The sequence below is a fragment of the Lagenorhynchus albirostris genome, chromosome 12 (assembly GCF_949774975.1).
Source record: "Lagenorhynchus albirostris chromosome 12, mLagAlb1.1, whole genome shotgun sequence".
In the NCBI taxonomy this organism is placed as follows: Eukaryota; Metazoa; Chordata; class Mammalia; order Artiodactyla; family Delphinidae; genus Lagenorhynchus; species Lagenorhynchus albirostris.
The window spans coordinates 75,291,438-75,307,127 of record NC_083106.1 but is presented as its reverse complement, the minus strand read 5'-3'; the positions used below and the strand labels follow the sequence as shown (position 1 = coordinate 75,307,127).

The following is a 15,690-nucleotide window of genomic DNA, read 5'->3' as shown; positions in this document are numbered from 1 at the left end:
TGCAGGGAGTGGGAAGGCTAAGCTGGGACGAAGTGAGAGAGTGGCATGGACATATATATACTACTCAATGTAAAACAGATAGCTAGTGGGAAAGCTAAGCTGGGACGAAGTGAGAGAGTGGCATGGACATATATATACTACCCAATGTAAAATAGATAGCTAGTGGGAAGCAGGTGCATAGCCCAGGGAGATCAGCTCGGTGCTTTGTAACCACCTAGAGCAGTGGGATACGGAGTGTGGGAGGGAGATGCAAGAGGGAGGAGATATGCAGATACATGTATATGTATAGGTGATTCACTTTGTTATAAAGCAGAATCTAAGACACCATAGTGAAGCAATTATACTCCAATCAATTTGTTAAAAAAAAAAAATCAAGGGTGATGGTACTGAGGTAAGAAGTGCTTGTCATGTTGGATGAGCCCCAAAAGGACATTACTGTTGAAAAAATGTGAGAAAGGTAATAATGATAAGAAATAAAACTGGAGTTCGTGTCAGCCAGTGGCCAAACCTGTTAGATGCTTGTGGGCCAAAGAATAGAATTTTGCTCTAAGTATGATGGGAAGCCATTGGGTTTTGAGCATGAGTAACATGTTCAGTTTGATGTGTCAAAAAGATAGCTCTGGGAAACCACCAAGAAAAGGAAAAGACAACCTACAGACTAGCAGAAAATATTTGCAAATGTTGCTACCGACCAAGCATTCATTTCCAAAATGTACAAACAGCTCATATAGCTTAATATCAAAAAAACACAAACAACCCAGTCAAAAAATGGGCAGAAGACCTAAAAAAACATTTCTCCAAAGAAGACATATAGATGCCCAATAGGCCCATGAAAAGAAGCTCAACACTGCTAATTATTACATAAATGCAAATCAAAACTACACAGAGGTACCACCTCACTCTGGTCAGAATGGACATCATTAAAATGTCTACAAGTAATAAATGCTGGAAAGGGTGTGGAGAAAAGGGAACCCTCCTACGCTGTTGGTGGGAATGTAAATCGGTGCACCCACTGTAGAGAAAAGTATGGAGGTTCCTTAAAACACTAAAAACAGAGCTATCATATGATCCAGCAATCCCACTCCTAGCTACATATCTGAAAAAAATGAAAACTTTAAATAGAGAAGATACATGCACCCCAACATTCGTAGCAGCACTCTTAACAATAGCCAAGACATGGAAGCAACCTATGTGTGTATCAACAAATGAATGGATAAAGAAGATGTGGTATATATGCACAATGGAATACTACACAGCCATAAAAAAGAATGAAATAATGCCATTTGCAGCAACATGGAAGGACCTAGAGATATGATATTAAATGAAATATCAAACAGAGAAAGACAAATATCATATGATGTCACTTATATGTGGCATTAAAAAGATGATATAAATGAACTTATTTACAAAACAGAAATAGACTCACAGACATAGAAAACAAATCTATGGTTACCAAAGGGGATAGCGGTGGATGTGGGGGGAGACATTAGGAATTTGGGTTTAACACAGTCACACTACTGTATATAAAATAGATAAACAACAAAGACCTACTGTATAGCACAAGAAACTATATTCAATATCCTATAGTAACCTATAATGGAAAATTATATATAATAGAAAATTATACATACATACAATATATATATTTTTAACTTAAATATAGTTTAATGTGATTTTATTATGTTTAAAAATATTGTTCTGGGAAGGGTCCGTAAGCTTCACAAAATTGCCAGGAGTCCACAGCAGGAAAAAAAAGTCAAGAACGCCTTTGTCTGGCATATTCCAGACAGGCCGCTCCACCAGCCGGGTCCTGGAGAGAAGACCATAAAGACTGGAGCTGTCCCTGAGTCTTCAGTTATATGTAACTTCAGTTATATGTATAATTGAATCACTTTGTTCTATACCTGAAACTAATACAACACTGTAAATTAAGTATACTTCAATTTTAAAAATGTTAAACAAAAGATAGCTCTGGATGTTATATTTAGAATATATGGGGGCACTGGAAGCAGGGAGCATTTAAGAGCCTTCTGTACTAGTTCAGACTTGAGATGACGATGGTGTGTAGGAGATGGAGTGACGGAGGTGATAAGGCATGGGTGGATTTGGAATCTAACGCCTTCCTTCCCAAAGGCTACCTTTTGGAGGCCTCCTTCTTCCAGGTCAGGTTGGCCTGCCAGGTCTTTTGCTCTGCCAGCCTGTGGCTGAGCTGTAGTCCAGCAACTGCTTTTGCTTTCTGAGTTGGTGCCACTGACCTAGATCTTTTGTTCCTTGGTTCACTGCTCCATTTTTCCTGAACTTCCTAAGAAAATGTGCATGAAAAAACTTGTCAGATTAATCTTCAGTCTGAGGTTTATGTGTCACCACATTTAATTGATAGTTTGGCTTTTGTACAAAATTCATGAAAATAATTTCCCTCAAGGCTTTGAGTGTATTTGTCCATTGACCTTCAATATTTGATGTTGCTTGTCCTTGACAACCTTATTTTCTCTACTTTCTAAAGGTCATTTATCTTCTTTTCTAAATGTTTAGCATCATTTCTTCTTCCTAAAATGATTCAGACATTTCACAGTGATGTATCTGGTAGTAGGTCTTCATTCAGTGATTCATGAACTGGGCAACTGGTGGACCCTTTTAATCTGAAGACTTTTGTCCTCACTTAATTCTGGGAACCTCACTTACATTATTTCTTTCCTACTTCCTGTCTTGTGTTTCCTATATCATCTTTTTGGAACTTCATGTTTGATATCGCGACATTTTATTGATCTTCTAAAACTTCATATTTCTTCTTTCTTTTCCTCTTTGGCCATTGTCCCATGCTGGCAAATGCTGGATCACAGCTTTTTCTGTCCTGCTTTATCAACCAGTATCCGTGCATTAGGTATATATTAGTTTTATATTGTAGTTATGACAAACTACCCTGAAGATAGTAGCTTAAAACAGCACAACTTTGTTATTTTACAGTTCTAGAGGCCAGAAGTCCATTGCGCATTTCACAGGACTAAAATCAATGTGTCACTAGGGTTTCCTTCCTTTCTAAAAGCTCGAGAGGAGAATCCGTTTCCTTGCTTTTTCCAGCTTCTAGAGGCTGCTTGTGTTTGTTGGCTCACGACCCCTTTCCTACATCTTCAAAACCAGCAGCGTTGCTTTTTTCTCTCCAGCCCTGCACTCTCCTCCCAGCCCCACTTCTGTCTCTGTCCAAAGCCAAGAAAAGTTCTTTGCTTTCAAGGACTCATGTGATTAGATTGGGCCTACCTGAATAATCCAGAGTAGTCTCTCTATCTCAAGATCTGTAACCTTAATCATATTGGCAAAATACCTTCTGCAATGTAAGGTAACATATCCACAGGTTCTTGGGATTGAAGTGTGGACATCATTGTGGGCCATTATTCTACCTATTATAGAATGTCTCCTAGAAATGTATTGGACTCTGTGTCTGCTGTTAACCCCCTTCTATTTCCTTCATGACTATTGGCATGTAAACCATTTTATATTATCTTGTGATCATTTTACTGTGGTTCTGGGAAGAAGAAGAGGTAAATAGATGAGCTAAGTGTGGCATCTTGAATCAGAAGCCTTTCCCCAGGAGTTTCTACTGTCTATTACTTAAAAACCATCATATAGGAGCTTAGGTACAGGGACAATGAAACAAAACTTTTTGTAAAAATTTGTGAATGTACTTTGTATTTTCAAAACTATTATTTGCATTATTCTTTTTATTGTTCTCTGAGTTTCAACTTTATTATACATGGAATTACTTTATTTAATCTACTTAATTATAATTAATACTTGGGCCTGACTCTTATCAAGCCTTCTTGTATATTTTTAACATTTTAAAGTATTCTGTATATATCTGAGTGTTGATACACTTTTTTTTGTATCTGTGTGTGTGTGACTCTGTATATTTTTAGGGGGAAGTCGTATGTTAGAGTGGTACCAATTATTTTGCTAGAGATATAAGAATTTCTTTCAAAATGACTTTTAAATTTAGAATGAAATGTGTCATAAAATATTTAGTCCAACCTTATAGTTTAATTATTTTAAATTTTTAAAAGTTCTACTGCATTTTAATTTCTTATCAGAAATGATGCGTTTTCTGTAACTCACTAAAACTTCAAGAACTCTATTATTCTTACTAGAAACCATAATTTTCCTAACTGTATTCCACAGAACACTAGACTATTGTGATATTTAGTTGCTCTTAGTTCAGAGAAAGTGTGTTCTGTGGGCAAACAATTTGGGAAAATGACTCATTCAAGTACATTTCCCTCCTGAATATTTACAGAGTGCATTAGGAGAGATTTTACAGCAAAACAAAACAAATACATTTTTTAAAATCTTTGATCAACCTAAAATATTCTAAATATATTTGATCATAAAACAATTTTTGATTTAAATTTGAGGATGACTCCTTAACAGCTCTTGTGAAACTGTATCTCAGAAACATAGTTTGAAAGTGCTGTTGTAGCCTATTCCTCTAGTTGTTTTGTGCTAAATAATTTGACTCTAGCATATACAAATGCAATTCAGGGAATGAGGACTGGGACACAGTTTTACAGTTGAGAGGGAGTTAGACGCTGTGCTGGAGACATGTGACTAGTCTCCTGTTGTCCTTACCTTGCTCTTTCATGACACCCGTGGGATGGTATCAGTTTCCAGAGCTGTCCGTCTGAAAGCTCAGCAAGGACCTCCACAAGTTTTCCAGAATTACTCTGTGGCCACCAGCCCAGAATTCCTCTTAGTTTTACTCTTCTCTTCTAAGGAATGCTGGTGTAACACTGAGGTAAAAGAAAGAGCAGAAGAATGTAAGAAGGCACAAAATACTCTCTTCAGTGTGACTCTCATCTGTAGATACCACTTCCTTTAACTCAGTGAGAGGACCAGCCATCCTCTCTCGCAGGCAATGTGAAAATGGCTCAAAACCAGCTAATTGGGTACTTATTTGTACCTTTTGATGCTTCAGAAAATATTTCAGGAAATTTTCAAAAATACTTAAATTATAACAATATGATGTTAAAATGAATATTATTGTGACCTACGGATTTACCATGATTGGGCCATAGTTTACTGCTTTTCCATAAACCAGTTGCAAACAAGGAATCCCTGTCACTTAACAAGAGTCGCAATATCCCCTGGATAAAACAAATCAATTTCTTAAGAGAATTACAACTATTCTTTAAACTAGGATCAGGCAGAATTTTATCCTGAGGCTGTGTAAAGAGAACTCTTTGTGATTTAATCAACAGCATTCTCACAATTCAGCACATTTCTTAGGGATCTTTTTTATAACACTGTCAATAAAGCTGATGTTACCACACCTAAACATAATTTAGTAACAACAATTCTTTATGTATATGTGCAGGGGGGAGGTATGGTGTAATTCAGTGCTAATTAGGTATCCATCTCTTGGCTGACCTTGAAGACGGTTGAATTCCCTGTACCTAAGCCATTGCCCTGAACATAGCAGGTAACAACAAATCTTTGTTCAAGGTGATAATTTTGTTATCATGTTTAATACATGTTCCCATGATAACATGTATTGTAAAATGCATAGGAATGGTTCTCCTGCTTATACAGGGCTTACCCTAGCATCTTGTTACAGTGACAAATTCAAATATGCTGCCCTCATTCCTACACCCATGGTAATGCAGCAAAATGATGTCTTCTAACCCAGGCACGGTCAGAAAGATTGCTCCTCAAGCTCAGCCAGCCCATATTTCATAATATCCATCCCAAAAGCACAAAGTTGATCTTTCAAATATCTCTTTAACATGTCTACAGAATTACCCACAAGGCTTAGTGCTGCCCATTGCTAACAGATATAATAGTCCTGTGGAGTAGGAAGTTACCCATAAAGAAATTAAGATTCAGGATGGTTGAGCCCATTGATCCAGTTTATTGAGTCTAGCAAGTGGCAGCTGGGAATTGAACTCTGGTCTGTCTGACTTCACATTTCATAATTTTAACCACTACCACGTGCTAAGAGAGCTCCTGTAGGGCTTGAACTATATGTTTCCTTCCAAAGAAAGAGCAGGAAAGGGCAGCAAAGACAGAAGAAGCCATAACAACCTCACAGTCAATTATTCTGGAAATTCAGATATTTTAAGTCTGCTCTGATGCTCTCAGGTCTCAAATCTTATCTCTGCTGTCTTGTGGGCTGGTCTTTCTCAATGCCAACCTTTGTTTTTGTCTGATGTACCTTTTGACTTCCTTTCATTTGTTTTGTGTGCTCTCAAGTGGTATTTAAGTTGACAGCCAGGTCCTCAGTCTTCTTCTCAAGGGATTATAGGTGTCAAACTACTTTCATCTTTGTCTGTGCATTTCTTTAAGTGATAAAGGATCAAGAAGGCTCTCCATCCTCCTCTCTCCCCTGTAGTCCCCTGGCACTCTCAGTGAAATGTTAGTTGGAAAACTGCACTCCTACAGTAGTGGTGAGATAATTGAAATTCAGCGCAGCAGGGAGGAAATCAGTTCTGGAGGCCTATTATTTTTCAGATTCTTGGTTAGAATTTTGACCCTAGATCTGTGCTAGCCAAGATGAGGAGAGTTAGAAGAGGGGAACACAGTCCCCTAGAATGTTTTGAATTGAGATAATCACACCCCAAATCCTTAGGCCTGAGATGGCCTGCTTACCTTGCATACATCCCTCTGGGTTGCTGTTCTCTAGATGTTCTTTTTGATGTCAAGTCCTTCTGCAAAACACCTTTAGCAAACAGCATTTGAGGATTAGATACCTAGTATTCATATTAATGTGAAAGTGTATCAAATACAGTTTCTTTTTAACTCTAAGCAGGCCGACATAACTGTTTCTTACACGATTTCCTCAGGCATACATGTTACCAGGATGTGTTTGTCAGTGAAGTCAATCTAACCTTTTTTCATGGGAAATCTGGCTTTAAAAGAATGTTCTCTTCTAACAAGCATAAGACTGACACTAGCTAGAAAGAGAAAGTGTAATTTTAAAGTCTAATTTTCTGATGCACTGAATACAGTAGACATAGAAAGGAGCCCAAACTCACAATGTTATAAGATTTTGAAGAATATGAAAGGTAAAAGGACATTGTTAATCTTCTTTGTATCTGTATATGATAGCCCTGGGACAGTGAAAGAATCATAAAAAGAAAGGAAATGGGGAAAAGAGTTCTGCAGTGTAAACTGATAAGCTTGTAAAATGTATAAGTGAAGCATCAGTTCCTTCTTCCCAAATTTAAATTTTTGTTCGTTTGGGTCTTTTTTTTTTTTTTTTTGGCTACAGTTAACTTTCATAAAAAGAGTGATAAATGATATGTAATAGAAGGTGGTTTTTAATAAGGGGAAAATACTTGTGTCATCAGTGACAGAAATAAATTTAATATAGAATAATAATGTATTAATAGGTACATATAATGTAATATGTAATGGAGAGGCATTAATATATAAAAAGGCTTTCTGACATTTGTGTTACTTTGTTATTTGCAAAATTAGGAATCAAGAATCTGATAGTTAGTCAGATTGCTAAAGTTCCTTGAAATTACTCAGGAGGTGCTGAGGCAACAAGGACATTTTGTTTTTTATTTGTTTATTTTTTTTTACAACTTTTCTGGAGTATAATTGTTTTACAATGTTGTGTTAGTTTCTGCTGTACAACAAAGTGAACCAGCTATGTGCATACGCATGTCCCCATATCCCCTCCCTCTTGAGTCTCCCTCCCACCCTCCCTATCCCACCCCTCTAGGTCTTCACAAAGCATTGAGTTGATCTCCCAACCAAGACATTTTAATGCACAATGTTGAACATTTAATTTAAAAATTACCAATAATACCAAGGAACAGGACAAAGAGAAAGACCAGATAATAAATATAAATGAATTCAGACAATCCAATTTATCACAGCTGATAAGACACAGCTAAAAAAAGGAATTAGTGAACTTGAGGACATGTCAATAGAAAATATTTGGACTGAAACACGGAAAGTAATTAATGGAAAATATATACAAGGGAATTAAGGAAAAATGAAACATAGTGAAAAGATCATCAGAAAAAGGTCATACATGTAGTTGGGAGTTCCAGAAGCGAGAAAGAGTTTGAAGGAAGAAGCATTATTTGAAGAGACAGTGGATCAGAGTACTTCAAAATGGACAGAAGGAATCAGGCCAGAAATTCAAGAAGGGTTAGGAACCTTAAGCAAGATAAATCCAAAGTAAATCCTACTTAGATGCATCATAGTAAAAATGCTAATTTAAAAAAAAAAAGATAAAATCTTATAAGCTACCAGATAACAATAAATCAGAGCAAAACCAATACTGATAGCAACAGAAAAAAACAGAAGCTAGTGGACAATAGAATGACACTTCTACCATGCCAAAAAAGACCAAAAAAAACCCCCAAAACCCCCACTGCCAACCGAAAATGCTACACTTTGTGAAACTAACCTTCAAAAAATAAGGTAATCCAAGGTAAAATAGCTAGTGGGAAGCAGCCACATAGCACAGGGAGATCAGCTCGGTACTTTGTGACCACCTAGAGAGGTGGGATAGGGAGGGTGGGAGGGAGACACAAGAGGGAGGAGATATGGCGATATATGTATATGTATAGCTGATTCACTTTGTTATACAGCAGAAACTAACACACCATTGTAAAGCAATTATACGCCAATAAAGATGTTAGAAAAAATAAGGTAATCAATAATGAAAGAAACGGAAAGAAGTTAAAGAAACATCAAAAGGAATTCTTTCAGTAGAAAGAAAATAATCTTAAATCATAGAGAATTGCAGGAAAAAAAGAAAGAATACTAGAAAGTGTAAATATGCAGGTAAGTATAAAAGATCATTTACTATGTAAAGACCAATAACAAGCCTTGTAGAATCAAATATATATGTAGAATTAAAATGCATGGCAACTATAACATAAAAGATGAGAGGAGAATAAAAGGACTTTAAAGTTTGAAGTTCCAAGTATTATCATAAAGTGAAAAAATACTAATTTGTATTCAGTGTTAATAAGTTAAGGATGAATGTTTTAACCTCAAGGATAACTTTTAAGAGAAAAACCAAAGAACACAGAACTAAAAATTATAAAATAAGAATAAACAGAACAATAAAAAATACTTGAGGAGCAGTGGTTCCAGAGACAATTAAGTAGCCGGTATCAGATTCATCCTTCCCCATTAACTGCCATTATAACTGTGTAAAAATATGTATAACAACTCTTTCGGGCCGTGGATGGCAACCAATACGGGACTATGAATTTTGAAAGATAGAAAGCACATAATATGAGTTCATATTCACCCGGGCTATCTCCCTGAGAATATTTCCAAATACGGCCCAGGAAGATAGAGCCCAAGTAGAGAGTGGTGGTATCACTGAATACAAGAAACAGAAATCTGATTTGGGGCTGATCAGGTAGGGTTTGGGGCACAGGGTAATGCAGAGAAAGGGTCCATTGAGAAGAAATCCCAAAACTTCCTTAAAATTATACCTTGCGTCCTTTTTCTCTCCTAAGCTACAGATGTGTGGGGCAAAAGACTTTAATAGACACGTTCACAAAAAAATACATCCAAACAGCCAATATATTATGCATTGGCATCTCATTACTCATCAGGGAAATGAAAATTAAAATCACAAAGCATAATTCCCTGGTGGTCAATGGTTAGGACTTCGTCTTCCAATGCAGGGAATGCGGGTGTGATCCCTGGTCAAAGAGCTAAGATCCCACATGACTCGTGGCCAAAAAACCAAAATATAAAAAAAGAGAAGCAATAATGTAACAAATTCAATAAAGACTTTAAAAATGGTCCACATCAAAAAAAAACTTAAAAAAAAATTAAAATCACAATGAAATATCGCACATATTCACCAAGCTAGCTAAAACTTTAAAGACTGATAACACTGACAAAGCAAAGTATTGGTGAGGATTTGGAACACCTGAAGCTCTCATATACCACTAGGGGATGAGTAAATTGGTACAACCATTTTAGAAAGCTGCTTGGCAAACATACCCACCGTAAGAAATGATCTAAAGGCTTTTCTGCATTGTCATTTGTCAGTCAATGCCTATTTCTAGGATTCTTTAAGGCAATTCATTTAGCTTTACAGTACAAGCAACATTTCAATAAGAAATGAGTTTTCTGCCACACATAATAAAACAAATAAGTTCATCTATTTAAAGGAATGATAAGAAAAGGGAAGAAAAAAGAGAGTCCACTAGTTTAATTTCTCTGAATTAAGAAGGGTAATGGTGAAAAGTGTCATAAAGTCTCAAATCACTAAGTACACAAGTACATATATGACAAGTACAGATATAAGTACAACAGAGATTCCCAGATTGCACAAGACAGTTCCATGCTCCAAAGGAACTCAAATTTATTGTCATTTAACTTGAAAAAGAGTGATTCATTTAAAAAAAATTTTTTTGTTAACATCTTTATTGGAGTATAATTGCTTTACATTGGTGTGTTGGTTTCTGCTTTATAACAAAGTGAATCAGCTATACGTATACATATATCCCCACATCCCTTCCCTCTTGCATCTTCCTCCCACCCTCCCTATCCCACTCCTCTAGGTGGTCACAAAGCACAGAGCTGATCTCCCTGTGCTATGCCATTGCTTCCCATTAGCTATCTCTTTTATATTAGTTAGTGTATATATGTCAATGTCAGTCTCTCACTTCGTCCCAGCTTACCCTACCTCCTCCACATGTCCTCAAGTCCATTCCCTACATCAGTGACTTTATTCCTGTCCTGTCCCTAGGTTGTTCAGAAACATTTTTTTTTTTTACATTCCATATATGTGTGTTAGCATGTGGTATTTGTTTTTCTCTTTCTGACTTACTTCACTCTGTATGACAGTCTCTAGGTCCATCCACCTCACTACAAATAACTTAGTTTCATTTCTTTTTATGGCTGAGTAATATTCCATTGTATGTATGTGCCACATCTTCTTTATCCATTCATCTGTCGATGGACACTTAGGTTGCTTCCATGTCCTGGCTATTGAAAATAGTGCTGCAATGAACATTGTGGCACATAACTCTTTTAGAATTATAGATTTCTCAGGGTATATGCCCAGTAGTGGGATTCCTGAGTCATACGGTAGTTCTAGTTTAAGATTTTTAAGGAACCTCCATACTGTTCTCCATAGTGGCTGTATCAATTTACATTCCCACCAACAGTACAAGAGGGTTCTCTTTTCTCCACACCCTCTCCAGCATTTATTGTTTGTAGATTTTCTGATGATGGCTATTCTGACTGGTGGAGGTGATACCTCTTGTAGTTTTGATTTGCATTTCCCTAATGATTAGTGATGTTGAGCATTCTTTCATGTGTTTCCCGGCAATCTGTATATCATCTTTGGCGAAATGTCTATTTACCTCTTCTGCCCATTTTTGGACTGGGTTGTTTTTTTTTGATATTCAGCTGCATGAGCTGATTGTATATTTTAGAGATTAATCCTTTGTCACTTGCTTCAATCACAAATATGTTCTCCATTCTGAGGGCTGTCTTTTCGTCTTCTTTATGTTTTTATTTGCTGTGCAAAAGCTTTTAAGTTTCATTAGTTGCCATTAGTTTACTTTAGTTTTTATTTCCCTTTCTCTAGGAGGTGGGTCAAAAAGGATCTTGCTGTGATTTATATCATAGAGTATTCCGCCTATGTTTTCCTCTAAGAGTTTTATAGTGTCTGTGCTTACATTTAGGTCTTTAATCCATTTTGAGTTTATTTTTCTGTATGGTGTTAGGGAGTGTTCTAATTTCATTCTTTTACATGTAGCTGTCAAGTTTTCCCAGCACCACTTATTGAAGAGGCTGTCTTTTCTCCAATGTACATTCTTGCCTCCTTTATCAAAGATAAGGTGACCATATGTGCATGGGTTTATCTCTGGGCTTTCTATCCTGTTCCATTGATCTATATTTCTGTCTTTGTGCCAGTACCATACTGTCTTGATTACTGTAGCTTTGTAGTATAGTCTGAAGTCAGGGAGCATGATTCCTCCAGCACCGTTTTTCTTTCTCAAGATTGTTTGGCTCTTCAGGTCTTTTTGTTTCCATACAAATTGTGGCCTTTTTTGTTCTAATTCTGTGAAAAATGCCATTGGTAGTTTGATAGGGATTGCATTGAATCTGTAGATTGCTTTGGGTAGTATAGTCATTTTCACAATGCTGATTCTTCCAATCCAAGAACATGGTATATCTCTCCAACTGTTTGTATCATCTTTACTTTCTTTCATCAGTGTCTTATAGTTTTCTGCATACAGGTCTTTTGTCTCCTTAGATAGGTTTTATTTTTTAATTTAATTAATTTATTTTTTATATAGCAGGTTCTTATTAGTCATCCATTTTATACACATCAATGTATACATGTCAATCCCAAAGTCTCAATTAATCATACCACCCCCCACAGCCCCGCCTCTTTATCCCCTTGGTGTCCATACACCATACATCTTTATGATTCTCTATGTACAGTATCATGTCATCTGCAAACAGTGACAGCTGTAATTCTTCTTTTCCGATTTGGATTCCTTTTCTTTCTTTTTCTTCTCTGATTGCTGTGGTTAAAACTTCCAAAACTATGTTGAATAATAATGGTGAGAGTAGGCAACCTTCTTACTGATCTTAGTGGAAATGGTTTCAGTTTTTCACCATTGAGAACAATGTTGGCTGTGGATTTGTCATATATGGCCTTTATTATGTTCAGGTAAGTTCCCTGTATGCCTACTTTCTGGAGAGTTTTTATCATAAATGGCTGATGAATTTTGTTGAATGCTTTTTCTGCATCTATTGAGATTATCATATTGTTTTTAATCCTTCAGTTTGTTAATATGGTGTATCACATTGATTGATTTGTGTATATTGAAGAATCCTTGCATTCCTGGAATAAACCGCACTTGATCATGGTGTATGATCCTTTTAATGTGCTGTTGGATTCTGTTTGCTAGTATTCTGTTGAGGATTTTTGCATCTATGTTCATCAGTGATATTGGCCTGTAGTTTTCTTTGTGACATCTTTGTCTGGTTTTGGTATCAAGGTGATGGTGGCCTTGTAGAAGGAATTTGGGAGTGTTCCTCCCTCTGCTATATTTTGGAAGAGTTTGAGAAGGACAGGTGTTAGCTCTTCCCTAAATGTTTGATAGAATTCACCTGTGAAGCCATCTGGTCCTGGGCTTTTGTTTGTTGGAAGATTTTTAATCACAGTTTCAGTGTCAGTGCTTGTGATTGTTCTGTTCATATTTTCTATTTCTTCCTGGTTCGGTCTTGGAAGGTCCTGCTTTTCTATGAATTTGTCCATTTCTTTCAGGTTGTCCATTTTATTTGCATATAGTTGCTTTTAGTAATCTCTCATTATCCTTTGTATTTCTGCAGTGTCAGTTGTTATTTCTCCTTTTTCATTTCTAATTCTATTGATTTGAGTCTTCTCCCTTTTTTTCTTGATAAGTCTGGCTAACGGTTTATCAATTTTGTTTATCTTCTCAAAGCACCACTTTTTAGTTTTATTGATCTTTGCTATTTTTCGTTCTTTGGGTTTTCATTTATTTCTGATACGATCTTTATGATTTCTTTCCTTCTGCTAACTTTTGGGGTTTTTTTGTTCTTCTTTCTCTAATTGCTTTAGGTGTAAGGTTAAGTTGTTTATTTGAGATGTTTCTTGTTTCTTGAGTTAGGATTGTATTGCTATAAACTTCCCTCTTAGAATTGCTTTTGCTGCATCCCATTGGTTTTCAGTCATCATGTTTTTATTGTCATTTGTTTCTATGTATTTTTTTTATTTCACCTTTGATTTCTTCAGTGATCTCTTGGTTATTTAGTAGTGTACCTTTTAGCCTCCATGTGTTTCTATTTTTTACAATTTTTTTTCCTGTATTTGATATCTAGTCTCATAGTGTTGCCATCAGAAAAGATACTTGATATGAGTTCAATTTTCTTAAATTTACCAAAGCTTGTTTTGTGATTCAAGATATGATCTATCCTGGATAATGTTCCATGAGTACTTGAGAAGAAAGTGGATTCTATTGTTTTTGGATGAAATGTCTGATAAATATCAATTAAGTCCATCTTGTGTAATGTATCATTTAAAGCTTCTGTTTCCTTATTTATTTGCATTTTGGTTGATATGTCCATTGGTGAAAGTGGGGTATTAAAGTCCCCTACTATTATTGTGTTACTGTCAATTTCCGCTTTTATGGCTGTTAGCATTTGCATTATGTTTGAGGTAATCCCATGTTGGGTGCATAAATATTTACAGTTGTTATATCGTCTTCTTCGATTGACTCCTTGATCATCCTGTAGTGTCCTTCTGTGTCTCTTGTAATAGTCTTTATTTTAAAGTCTATTTTGTCTGATATGAGAATTGCTACTCCAGTTTTCTTTGGATTTCTATTTGCATGGAATATCTTTTTCCATCCCCTCACTTGCAGTGTGTATGTGTCCCTAGGTCTGAATTGGGTCTCTTGTAGACAGCATATATATGGGTCTTGTTTTTGTATCTATTCAGGCAGTCTATGTCTTTTGGTTGGAGCATTTAATCCATTTTCATTTAAGGTAGTTATAGATATGTATGTTCCTATTCCCATTTTCTTATTTGTTTTGGGTTGGTTATTGCAGCTCTTTTCCTTCTCTTATGTTTCCCGCCTAGAGAAGTTCCTTTAGCATTTGTTGTAAAGCTGGTTTGGTGGTGTTGAATTCTCTTAGCTTTTGCTTGTCTGTTAAGGTTTTAGTTTCTCTGTCGAATCTGAATGAGATCCTTGCTGGGTAATCTTGGTTGTAGGTTTTTCTGTTTCATCACTTTAAGTATGTCCTACCACTCCCTTCTGGCTTGCAAAGTTTCTGCTGAAAGATAAGCTGTTAACCTTATGGAGATTCCCTTGTATGTTATTTGTTGCTTTTCCCTTGCTGCTTTTAGTATTTTTCTTTGTATTTAATTTTTGATAGATTGATTAATATGTGTCTTGGAGTGTTTCTCCTTGGATTTATCTTGCATGCGTCTCTCTGCACTTCCTGGACTTGACTATTTCCTTTCCCATATTAGGGAAGTTTTCAACTATAATCTCTTCAAATATTTTCTCAGTCCTTTTCTTTTTCTCTTCTTCTTCTGGGACCCCTGTAATTCGAATATTGGTGCCTTTAATGTTGTCCCAGAGGTCTGTGAGACTGTCCTGAATTCTTTTCATTCTTTTTTCTTTATTCTGCTCTGCAGTAGTTATTTCCACTATTTCATATTCCAGGTCACTTATCCATTCTTCTGCCCCAGTTAATCTGCTATTGATTCCTTCTAGAGAATTTTTAATTTCATTTATTGTGTTGTTCATCACTATTTGTTTGCTCTTTAGTTCTTCTAGTTCCTTGTTAAACGTTTCTTGTTTTTTCTCCATTCTATTTTCAAGATTTTGGATCATCTTTATTATCATTATTATGAATTCTTTTTCAGGTAGTCTGCCTATTTCCTCTTCATTTGTTTGGTCTGGTGGGTTTCTACCTTGCTCATTCATCTGCTGTGTATTTCTCTGTCTTCTCATTTTGCTTAACTTACTGTGTTTGGGGTCTCACTTTCCCAGGCTGCAGATTTGTTGTTCCCTTTATTTTTGGTGTCTGCCCCAGTGGGTAGATTTGGTTCAGTGGGTTGTGTAGGCTTCCTGGTGGAGGGGACTGGTGCCTGTGTTTTGGTGGATGAGGCTGGTTTTTGTCTTTCTAGTGGGCAGGACTGAGTCCAGTGGTGTGTTTTGG

The 15,690-nt window shown here is 36.3% G+C and overlaps 1 long non-coding RNA gene across 1 annotated transcript in view; it reads right to left on the bottom strand.

The window, feature by feature from the left end:
• Positions 1-15,690, bottom strand: part of LOC132530929 (uncharacterized) — a 47,241-nt gene that overhangs the window by 24,186 nt on the left and 7,365 nt on the right. The window contains exons 2-3 of the long non-coding RNA XR_009543945.1: positions 6,634-6,703; positions 4,618-4,778 (exon numbers count right to left, since the gene is read on the bottom strand). This is a non-coding gene — a long non-coding RNA (uncharacterized LOC132530929). The remainder of the gene's footprint in view (positions 1-4,617; positions 4,779-6,633; positions 6,704-15,690) is intronic.